The sequence below is a fragment of the Phyllobates terribilis genome, unplaced genomic scaffold, assembly GCF_046119375.1.
Source record: "Phyllobates terribilis strain yellow unplaced genomic scaffold, ASM4611937v1 Scaffold_1__5_contigs__length_1240528914, whole genome shotgun sequence".
In the NCBI taxonomy this organism is placed as follows: domain Eukaryota; kingdom Metazoa; phylum Chordata; class Amphibia; order Anura; family Dendrobatidae; genus Phyllobates; species Phyllobates terribilis.
Genome location: NW_027362761.1, coordinates 447,765,479 through 447,778,234, shown reverse-complemented (window position 1 = coordinate 447,778,234; position 12,756 = coordinate 447,765,479). Strand labels below are relative to the sequence as shown.

The window sequence follows — 12,756 nt, the reverse complement described above, 5'->3', positions numbered from 1 at the left end:
AACAGAAGTAACGTAACGTTATTTTTACATTGTTGCACATTATGTTAATTTTTTTGTGTTTTTTCAGCGCTTTTTAATGGAATCCACCTGAAAAAGACTTTCTGTTCACATATCTTAGGCTCAGTTCCCAAAATGAGCATTTGATGAGTTTTTGATGCTGTGTATGTATGCTACACAATAAAGCAGCATATTACAGTTTTAGCCAAGTGAATGGGATTTCTCTAAATCTCATACCCACTAGGTTTTTTTTTTTCGCAGCATAAACTGACCCAGGGTATGTTTTTGAAGTCAGCGACATGTTAATTTTTCTTCCAGTAAATAACCTTTTTATTTGCAGATCTTCCCTATAGACTTGAAAGAGATGAGGAAAACTTGGATATAAAAGATGCATATGCCCTTTTAGTACATTTTCATAGCAGAAACAAATGTGATCCGCACATGACTTAATCAAATAACTTTTATTAAAGCTAAGTAACAGGTAGTATCAAAGTAGTTTTATTTAAAACGCGTCATAGCAAAAACAGACAAAAAACGCAGCTGAAAAAAAATGTGATAAAAACACATGTAAGAAAAGACACATTCAAAAACGCAATTAATTTACATAATAGGTGCAGAAATGCTACAGAAAATCTGCAACATCAAAAACTCACCAAATACTCATCATGGGATGAGGGGTCTTATTCCCACGTTGGGTACTTGGTGAGATTTTGTTCTTGTAGTTTTTCTGTAGCATTTCTGCACCTATTGGGTTACTTGTGTTTTTTACATGCGTTTTTAATACATTTTTGACGCTGTGGCTTTTGTCTCTTTATGGTATGTCGTGTTTTAAATTAATCTGCTTTGTTTTTGATATATCCTGGCATTTGGCTTTGAGTAAACTTTATAGATGCAGTCATGTGGATTTCATGCAGTTTTTTTTGTTTCTTCGCCACAAAAACGCTCTAAAAACACATAAGCAGTTTTTACCTGCTGACTTTATGCATCTAATGTAATTCTGTGGGGAAAATGCGTACATAAAACGCATTCACAAGAGAAGTTGACGTTGCGATTGGGCATAAGATTTTATATTTTCGCACCTAATGTAAGTCTATGGGGAAATTCCACAAAGAAAACTCAGCGTACCCACAAGAGAAATTGACATGCTGCGGTTTTGAAACACGCACCGCAGGTCAGTTTATGCTGATTAAAACAGAAGCACAGCGGGCAGGAGATTTCTATAAATCCCATCCACTTTGCTAGAATTGTAAGACGCTGCTTTTTTTGGGCAGCAAAAATAGAGAGCATCAAAAACTCATTGTGGGAACTTAATATTACAATGACAGGTACCCAGCTGATAACACAGGATCCATCATTCACAATAGATAATGCCACAACTGACCCGGCTCCCCCTCCTTTCACAATCACCTTTACACACGCTCATTAGATGCTTCAACACAAAAGATGGGGCTGGAGACTACTCAATGTGGCTAATGTCCGAGTGCTCTATTTTGAAACAATAGAAAGTTAGAGTTAAGAATATCCCCTGTGGTCAGTGAGAAATAGCAGGACTCTATTTTTTTTATACAGATTGGGATATGAAAAAAAACCAAAACAAAATATTGCTAATATTTTTTAGAAAAATAAATTTCAGATAAAAATCTGATTTAACCAATAGGTTATTTTGTGATGACACATTCCCTATAATTATGCCACATCTCTCTCTTCACTGTCAACCTTCTTCTTCTGCACTTAAGTGGGCAGAACTTTACTTTATAGATCCAGTAGGTTCTCAGTTGGTGGAGTGGTCTCTCCATATCACCCCTCTCTTGCTCATGTGTTGTGTCAGTTTGGTGAGGGAAGGCGCCTGGTGAAGCGCTGAAGCTGTGCTGTCACTAACCGTTAGTAAATGCAGCTCATAGCGCTGAATTTTCTGCCAGATGTCCTTGTTTTCTGGAGGCTCTTCAGGTGACAGGTTGGCATTTCTCGAGAGGATAAAAAACTGGAGAGACAGTAAGCGCAATAAGGTCTTATCCGGGTTAAAAAGGGAAGGTAAAAAGCAGATTATGATCACCCTGTATTGGCTTAGAAAGTTGTCTGCTGCAGAGTCACAATATGGATAAACTAGTTATACTGGAAGTGAGTGGGTTCAGCCAATGGTCCAGAGTGATTTGTCCTGATGAAGAAATTGTTTACTTCGAAACCCATTGACATATAAAAACCACATTTAAACTATTCTGGTCTTCCACTCCATTCTGGACCATTGGCTGCGTGGATTTATACCCACTCACCTCCAGTTTAACAGGTTGGCATTTCTGGCAGATTTCTTAGCCCTTTTTAAAGGGACTCTGCCAGTACAGAATGACTGTTCAAACCAAGTAGAGGCACTCGGTGCATCATAGCGGGGCCAATCATATAAGTGCACTTTCCCACCCACTTGTTTGCCCTCTATTTCTGCCTTTTTCTGGCTCTATGAAGTCAGAGCTGTCAATCAAAGATTGGGGTGGGAGTGGAGATCGAGGGAAAACAAGTAGATGGGAAGGTGCACTTCTATGATTGGCCCCGCTATGATGCACCGAGTGCCTGTGCTTGGTTTGATCAGTCATCTTGTGCTGACAGGCCCTTTAACATGAGATCTCAATATTCCATTTAATTTGTACAGTTCCTAAAAACTTTTTCACTAAACGACGTGCAGATAAATTTGATTAGCAGTTATGTTACTTTAGCTAATGAATTCCTGTAAAATGTAAGAAAAATAGTCAAATAATAAAAAACTCCTTGACTTTCCACTGCTCGTTTCCCAGAATCCTGTTTTAGGCACAGCACTTGCACAGACGTAGGTGCTATAATAGCAGCAGTTTGGGTGTCTGGCCGCGTAGGGCCGGTGACTGCACCTCTTACAGATCTTCTAAGCTTTCACTATGAAATGACTCCTTGCTGTTACAGATTTTTCTTTTTCGGTTGAGTTACATTTTTCCAGCAGAGCTGGTTTTCTAGAGCTGGCCAGACCTCCGTGTCACCCGGAGAATGTGATAATCCAGCGCTTGTTTCCAGGACAGACCTGCAAGAAAAGGATTAAACATTTCTAGCCTATTTTGTTAAGATTGATTTTGCATTCTCTATGTTCTCTATTTTTTAAGTGATATTTGACGTTGCAGAAGTCCATGTTCACATCTGCCCTATTTATTTGCATTGTATTGCTCTGACACTGTAGATCCATCACATGACTGATATCCGTGCAATCACGACAGCCATCTTTTTACCTGAAGAAATAGGGCAGCATGCTATATTTATTTTACTGGTACATGTGCCAAGATCTCCAAGGGGGGCTCCTCCATTCTTCATGGTGTGCGTAGTTAGTATATTTGGAATGACATAATAAAGTGACGTTTTATTTGGTATGGGGAAGTAAGAGGTTTGTTGCCTCAGGGCAGGAGTCCCCAGTCTGTGGCTCGGGAACCACTTGTGGCTCGCTGTCTATCAGCTTGGTGCGGGTCTAGCAAACTGCTATGAAGAGCAGGTCTCCAGATGGTGACGTTTGTGAGTGGCCCCCGCACAGACGAGTAGAGCTGCATGCACATATGTACTGGCCTTGGGGGGGCTGCAGATAGGATTGTACTTCCAGTCTCAGGAGGTGCTTGAAACTGGATGGGATCCCCTGGGGATAAGGTGGGAACCTCCGAGAGTAAGGTGGAAGCCCTACAGTTGGGGTAAGGTGGGAGCCTCACGGGGAGTAAGGTGGAACCCCTGGGGGTAAGGCGGGAACCCTAGGGGGTAAGTATACTGCCTTGGTGTGATTTCTGTGGGGAAGCTTTGGCTGTCATTATATTGGTAATGGAGGCTCTGGGTGTCACTAGTAATGGGGGGTGTAAAGCGAGGGGCTGTAGCTGGATGCCACTGCTGAGGGGGCTCTGGATGTAGCTCTCGACAATCTCGCAGAGCTGATTGTGGCTCTCAATGTGAAAAAAGGCTGGGGACCAGTGCATAGGCCTCATTCAGACGTCTGTGTTGTACTTCTGTGTTCCATTCACTTTATTTCACAGATACAACACATACCCATTATCTATAGTGCTTTTCACTTTTCCATGATTTTTATGTGTTCGTGCAATATACACAGAGACATGTCCATTTTTTCCGGCAGCACAGATGAAAATTGCCAATACAAGTCTATAGGTCTGTGAAAAACACATACAGCACACGGATGGCAGCAGTGTACAGTCCATGTTTAACATTAGAAGCAGCTTTGTAATTTATTTATTTCTTTATTCATCTATAATAAAACACTGATGACATACGGATGCAAAACACTGATGACACCTGTACCATTTTTTTCACATCCGTGTTTAAATACGGATGTGTGAATGAGACCTAGGGGCAATGTGTTATTATTGGTTGTATTTGCCTCATTCCTCCCTGGGGTTATCATTGCACGGCTTTTGTCCAGCAGTCCCTGCACACGCGCACAGTCATTTGTCAGTGAGTTCCTGTCTCCATGTCTGGAGTAATTTGCCCATATACCATGTGACTGGTAAGCACGGCCGATCGCCGCGTCGGAGAGGGGGCACATAACCCCTGTAAAGAGGATACTAATATAAATCGCCACTCCAGCATCTTTTTTTTTTTATTTCAGCACTGGAGCGGTGTCACTAATCTAAGCTCCCTGACTCAGGTATTACAGCCGCCGTTTTCATCTGTTTCCGGCTCCGCTCCGGTCCTGTGCCACCATCTTGCGACCGCAGCCTATGACTGACCTCAAGTCAGGGGTAACGATCACAAGCTCTCAGTGTAAGTCTATGAGAGCCTCGTGATGGCGTGTTATGTCGCTAATTATTCCTGCTACTTCTATCTCCATTATTCATTGATGTATCCTGTTTGGACGGGATGAGGATCTTCTATGGGACTCCGTCATTGTTCCCTAATTGGGGTGAATATTTTGTTTTTTGTTTCTACTCTCCACGGTATGTGTTTTATTTGAATATGGCTATTAATAGGAAGAAAAACGTTCTCCGCATTTTGTTTTTGTATTTTTTTTTCATGTAATAAAAAAACATAACGTTTTTCATTCTTGGCGCACACGGATCTGATCTAACTAGCTGATGAAACAATGACCCCAATTCATCAGAGATTTATGCATAAATCGCTTTGAAAATTTTTGGGCAATGTGCAGTTGTCAGGTCAGTTTCGCCCGACTCTGCCACAATGTGGATTGATTGGAATAAGATTTGTGGGAAATCCCGCAGAGGAGCATGCCACTTGTCAGACCCTCCTGATTCACTAAGAGGCGTCTGACTCCAACATGCCCCCTCACTAAGACTGGCATGAACCGGGCCTATGTATCTGCATGCAGGGATACACTACAGGGTACACATGGCGTGTACTGTTTCTCAGGAGTGGCCTGTAACTATTTCTGATGAAAGATATGGCATCCAGCTACATTAGAGGTCCCCATTCACCAAGATGGGCGTTGTTCATGACACTCATGATGAGGAGGCGCGGTGGAGTCTGAGGCACCTGATTCATTGAGAAGCGGACACCTCTTAATCAATCTGGCATGTCTTAAAAGGGTCATATGCCAGTCTTACACCAGTTGGAGAATATAGAAAGATTTCAGGCATAAGTTTGTCATGAATTAGACAAGCGGGCATCACCATGCCCGATCCCAAGATGAACTTGGCATGAAAACACTTACATTGCACAAAATTTTTATCTTTTCAAAGTGTCTTATGCCAGGTTTCTGATGTAAGCACTTTGATGAATCGGGACCAATGTCTTCACTAGGTAGAAACATCTGACGGCTGAATGGTAAAAGTTGCAGAAATGGTAAAAGTTGTCACCAAGGCGGCGACATTTTAGGATTTGTGCATTTCAAGGAGTACTGATTCTTTAAATGAAGTTTTCCTTCAAAATCTTTCCGTTTGCTATTTCTGTAATGTCTGATCCAAGAAGGTAGAAGTCTGTGACCCCACTGTGGTCTGTAAGTGTGCTGGCTGTATCTTACATAGGCTTAAATGGAGACAGGTAATCGAGGACTAGGCATCCCCCGTACTGGGATTTTTTGGGAGTCCCAGGGGTCGCCCCCCCCACCTTACAGATAATTCTGGCATCCCTAATCAATGTTCCATACATAATACTGCTGACCATTCACCTAAAAGAATACCGAGGATTTGCTGACCGTGTAGTCGGGGACATTAAATCACAAAGACTGTAGACTCCGAATGACATGACGTCTAGAGAATACACAGGGCTGGCACCGAGCAGTGCTCAGGGACAGGAACAGTTATTCATTTTTACAGGCCCCAAGGGTTTTTTAGTTACTACTTTGTAAGCAAAGCTACAAGTTACTATTTAGAAATAAAACATCTTTTTTTCTGCTTTATATTTATTATTACTACAGTTTTTTTATAGTAATTCTACATCATCTCTTTTTTTCTCCATAAAGAATATTTAAAGCGTAAGTTCTGCAGTTCTCATGTAGGCCACAAGATGTCAGCAAGTTTCCACTTAAGACTGGTAAAGCGGGATCATGTAGTTCGCAGCTTGCGGTGATGATTGCCGGATCCACCTTGAGGGCTAATGATAGAATTGCCCTTGTAATATTTTTGTTTTGCTGACTTATATTGCGTCATCATATTCCATAGCGCTTTACAGATATTATCATACATGTTACAAGATACATACACACGTGCACGTAAGTGTCGCTTGTGGGGTAATTTCACATCAAGGGTAGTAGCTCCCTGGACAGAGGTGTTTGTGGTGCTGAGCGCCAATTACACCGCATAGAAGCTAATGGCAGTGCAAGGGATATTGCTTTATTCAGCTTTTAAAGGGAACATGACAGATCCCCCAAACTGCCCCCATGTGTTTATTCTTATGTTAAAGAGGATGTCCACTACTTTAGTATTGATGACCTATCCTTAGATTATCAATGTCTGATCGGTCGGGGCACCCTCGCCAATCAGCTGTTATTTGTGTAGTCATCGGCAGCTGCAGGCAAAAAAACTACTCACTTGCGGAGCTGCTCTGTCTTTTAATAGTAGCCGTCGCAGGGTACTACACATCTGCCTCCTTTTCAAATCAATAGGAGGCGGATGTGTAGTACCCTTCCGCGTCCACTATCAGAAGTCTGCCAGCTTCGCAAGGGAGTACTTCCGGCTGGTGGCCGCCGACACCAATATCAGCTGATCGGCCGGGGTGCCGGGTGTCAAACCCTGACCGATCAGACATTGATGACCTATCCTAAGGACAGGTCATCAATACTAAAGTAGTGGGCAACCTCTTTAACATGCTGCCTATTAAGCCTTTGTACAGTATGTGTTTTGTAGTGTATGGCAAAAAAGCATGTTAAAAATCCAATATGCTAATTAGTTTCAGACTAGTTGAGGGGGGCTTTGGTTTCCCTACAATAGTCATCCTACTAATCATGTTGCCGCACCTGTTTGTCACCGCCAGCTCTCACGCACGCACTCAAACATTAATCATTGCATGTCAGTGCGCCATGAAGCTGGGTGTACGTTACTCCGAGGAAACAAACGCCCCTCGACTAGTTTAAAACTAATTATCTATTGATAGCGGATTTTTAACATTCATTTTTGCCATACACTGCAATCACTTACACTGTATAAGGGCTTGTCCGGCAGGGTGTTAACATAAGAATAAACACATGGGGGTGGTTTCTGGGCATGGGGGACCTGAGAAGTTCTCTTTAAATGGATGCTGGTATAAGAAAAATGACAGCCTATCTGTACTCCACTCACTACCTCACTTATTACATAAAATAAAAAGAGGAAATGCTTAAAAAATACTAAAATAGCTGAATTGTTGCAAGAGGAATAAAAATGGAAGTCTTATTTTGAAGTGCTGGCCTTCTACATAGGTTTAACAAAGACACCAATCTATCCAAGTTCAACAGTGCTCGATCAATTATATTTAACCTATCATGAGATCATTTTTAACCCACAAAACCATTTGCTATAAGAAAAGCATCCAGTCCTTTTTTTAAATGCCGATAAATTATCTGCCATTACTAGTTGTGGTCGGGTTTTCCAGAGTCTGACTGCTCTAACTGTAAAGAACCCTTACTTAATAGATGTCAGAATTGTCTTTCCTCCACATGTAATGAACGTCCTCTAGTTCTTTGTAAGGTCTTTGAAAAAAAAATAATGTAGCAGTATTGGCCATTTCTTTGATCCGAGTTAACATTTTAGGACAAAAATTGCCTTTACTGAGATCCTTAGGACTATGGCACTCAACAATTTCATTCAAGTCCCTTCTGAGTGCTAATCTTCTAACATTTTCACTCTAAAAAAAAAAAATAGTTAAAATGGTGGAAAAAAATAAATCATATGTGACCAATCCTCTGCCACTTCTAATGTGCAGGAAATGACACCATAGCTTTTATTTGTCAGGAGAGCTGTAGTCTTTATTGTTGCCATTTTGATGCACTGCATATATGGCTTTTTGATCACTTTTCTTATTTTTCATTCTTTTTGAGGAAGAGATGAGGTGACTAAAATGGGTCAGAATTGGGCATTTGTTGTTGCCTATTGAAGACATGCATTCATAGTCATGTCAGCACTTAGAATTCGCTCAGTTTGCTGCCATTCTTTGGTTTTAATTTTAGTGAATAGGAGATGCTTCTCAGATTTTGGAAAAAAAGTTAATGAATACGTATGGTCTTGAAAATGAGATGGGCTAAAAAATGAAAAAATTACTACACCGTGGTATACGTCAGACGTACAGTACAGACCAAAAGTTTGGACACACCTTCTCATTTAAAGATTTTTCTGTATTTTCATGACTATGAAAATTGTACATTCACACTGAAGGCATCAAAACTATGAATTAACACATGTGGAATTATATACTTAACAAAAAAGTGTGAAACAACTGAAAATATGTCTTATATTCTAGGTTCTTCAAAGTAGCCACCTTTTGCTTTGATGACTGCTTTGCACACTCTTGGCATTCTCTTGATGAGCTTCAAGAGGTAGTCACCGAAAATGGTTTTCACTTCACAGATGTGCCCTGTCAGGTTTAATAAGTGGGATTTCTTGCCTTATAAATGGGGTTGGGACCATCAGTTGTGTTGTGCAGAAGTCTGGTGGATACACAGCTGATAGTCCTACTGAATAGACTGTTAGAATTTGTATTATGGCAAGAAAAAAGCAGCTAAGTAAAGAAAAATGAGTGGCCATCATTACTTTAAGAAATTAAGGTCAGTCAGTCTGAAAAATTGGGAAAATTTTGAAAGTGTCCCCAAGTGCAGTTGCAAAAACCATCAATCGCTACAAAGAAACTGGCTCACATGAGGACCGCCCCAGGAAAGGAAGACCAAGAGTCACCTCTGCTTCTGAGGATAAGTTTATCCGAGTCACCAGCCTCAGAAATCGCAGGTTAACAGCAGCTCAGATTAGAGACCAGGTCAATGCCACACAGAGTTCTAGCAGCAGACACATCTCTACAACAACTGTTAAGAGGAGACTTTGTGCAGCAGGCCTTCATGGTAAAATAGCTGCTAGGAAACCACTGCTAAGGACAGGCAACAAGCAGAAGAGACTTGTTTGGGCTAAAGAACACAAGGAATGGACATTAGACCAGTGGAAATCTGTGCTTTGGTCTGATGAGTCCAAATTTGAGATCTTTGGTTCCAACCACCGTGTCTTTGTGCGACGCAGAAAAGGTGAACGGATGGACTCTACATGCCTGGTTCCCACCGTGAAGCATGGAGGAAGAGATGTGATGGTGTGGGGGTGCTTTGCTGATGACACTGTTGGGGATTTATTGAAAATTGAAGGCATACTGAACCAGCATGGCTACCACAGCATCTTGCAGCGGCATGCTATTCCATCCGGTTTGCGTTTAATTGGACCATCATATATTTTTCAACAGGACAATGACCCCAAACACAGCTCCAGGCTGTGTAAGGGCTATTTGACCAAGAAGGAGAGTGATGGGGTGCTACGACAGATGACCTGGCCTCCACAGTCACCAGACCTGAACCCAATCGAGATGGTGAGCTGCACCGCAGAGTGAAGGCAAGAGGGTGAACAAGTGCTAAGCATCTCTGGGAACTCCTTCAAGATTGTTGGAAGACCATTTCCGGTGACTACCTCTTGAAGCTCATCAAGAGAATGGCAAGAGTGTGCAAAGCAGTCATCAAAGCAAAAGGTGGCTACTTTGAAGAACCTAGAATATAAGACATATTTTCAGTTGTTTCACACTTTTTTGTTAAGTATATAATTCCACATGTGTTAATTCATAGTTTTGATGCCTTCAGTGTGAATGTACAATTTCCATAGTCAAGAAAATACAGAAAAATCTTTAAATGAGAAGGTGTGTCCAAACTTTTGGTCTGTACTGTACATATTAGAAACGTATTCAAATGTGTAGCTTCCATTGACCTACACCTGCCTTAATTTCGACTTATAGGGCTCGATTCGTTAAGACTGATGTTGTTCCCATCATTCTTAATGATGGGCGTGCTGGAGTAAGATGTGTCAAATTCTTTATGAGGTGCCCACCAGTTAATGAATTAGGGGCATCTTACAACTGGCGTGCTCTTCTGTGCATTTCTCCCAGAAATGTTACACCTGTCAGCGACTGGAGCAATATTTCCGGCCTAAGGAACACCTCAAATTTTCATGAACTTGCTGGGGGGCCTTTATCCCGTCCCAGCTCTGCCCACTTTGACAGAGCTTTCTGAAATTGTTGTGAAAACACCAAAAGTTGCAAAATATTTGTTCCACTTTGTGTTGCTCAAAAATTTTGCGACACTTGTTGATGTTTTATGTCAGAAAACTGGCAAAAACCCCTTCATGAATTGGGCCCTTAATGTATGTAATGTGTCCAGCTATGTCTGTATAAGTTTAAAGAAACAAAAAATGGTATCCATTTTTCACCCCCACTAGTTTTTGCTGGTTTAGACAGGCTCAACTCTGTCGGGAAGTGCAGAAGGATTGTCTATGGGAGTAAACCTTTTTTCCCCAACAAATTCATTAAAAACATTTATATCAGACATAAAGAAACATAATGCGTTACGTTTCAAAACGTCTTCTATTGACAATAAAGTAGAAAAAAAATTATATTTATATCTGCAAAACGTTTGGTCATGTACACTTTTCTGTATGTCCAAAAAGCTGCAATATGACATAATGACATAACATTTTTACCATAAACAAATGTTTCGCTAACTTTAGTCTATGGGTACGCCTCTATGTAAGTCTGAATAAAGTCTTTTGCAACTCAGGCGTTTACTGTACGTCCAGCGTAGGACCTAGTGGAGTTAAGCAAAAGAGATTTGCAGGATTCTAGTCCAGCAACCACATTGGTAGTCAATGGCCGCTGGACAAGAGCCATGTGAACTTCCTACTACCTGCGCCATTCCCAGGATCTCTTCTGATTAGTATGCCGCACAACACCCTTAGCACACATGACATTGTGCCTCCAGGAAATGCAAAAAAAAAAAGCTGCGTAGAAGAAAATAGCACAAGGATAGGGTCTTATCTGGTTGATAAATATCAGAAATGTTATCGATGTAGGCTGACCTGGTCCAGGATTGAATGGCTGCTGTGGATCCACAATCTTTCCATGTTTTATTGTGCCTTCAGAAGAGATGCTGGAGGTAGTAGGAAGTTAGCAGAGCTTTTGTTTGACGTGTTCGGACTACTGACATGGCTACTGGACCAAAGACCGTGAACATCCTAGTACCTGGCATTCAGATTGTCTCTTCTGACTAACAGACCGCACAACGGCTTTAACACACAGGTCATTGTGTCTGCAGAAGAGATGCTGGAGGTAGTAGGAAGTTAGCAAGGCTCTAGTCTGACATGCTCAAACTATTGACATGGCTGCCGGACCAGAACCATGTGAACGTCCTTGTACCTGCAGCATTCTCGGCGTTTCTTCTGATTAGTAAGCTGCACAATGTTCTTAACACACAGGTTATCGTGCCTCCAAAAGAGACTCTGGAGGCTGAGGAAAGTTAGCAGGGCTCTGTTCCGGCGTGCACAGACTTCTGACATGGCCGCTGCACCAGAGTTCTTCCAAGCTTTTTGCTGAACTTTAGAGCCTAGCTTTTACAGAGTTAAAGAAAAGACGCTTACAATCCTGGAGGCCTTTTTTTCCTCTGCGGTACAGCAACAAAAAATCTACACTTGGACTGATATGTAACATCTTGCTCAAAATAACAAGACAATAATTGTGTTGCATTCAGACTTGGGAGTTTGTGTGTCTCTACCTATCTATCTATCTATCTATCTATCTATCTATCTATCTATCTATCTATCTATCTATCTATCTTTCTCCTAGTCTGTTAAGTGTAATTTAAACAAAGCTCGGCAGCAATTTGCACATTTCATTCCTCTTGATTTGCCTCTTTTCATTTTTATTAACACTAAGATAGTTTTGCCTCTAATTTGCTGCACATAACTAGCTGCGAGGAGCTGTGATCGCTCAGATTGTGTCACTTGTTTCGTAAACAAAAGGACCAACAAAGCCCCAGCGACCCCTCTCTACCCCCAGAGCTTCACTCGCCTTTGCCAAGTGTACAGTTCAGTGTTCGGTCACCTGTATCTGTTGGTTTAGCACATTTTAAAGTAGTTCTCAGCTCCTTTCTTGTTCGCTGCAGCTTATTTTTAAGCTTCAAACATTGCCTGGCTCATTATGCCCTCCAGAAGGTTAAGGCCTTCTTGTCAGACCGGAACTGCTCACTAATTAGAGTGTGGCGCTTGGCACTGAACGTGTGGTGCCTGCGAGCTTTCCTACTGCGATCACTTCTATTCA

General features: G+C 41.6%; 1 protein-coding gene across 5 annotated transcripts in view; it reads left to right on the top strand.

Moving 5' to 3' along the window:
* The window catches only part of LOC141265258 (uncharacterized), a 154,697-nt gene that overhangs the window by 5,535 nt on the left and 136,406 nt on the right, over nucleotides 1-12,756 (top strand). The window lies entirely within an intron of this gene.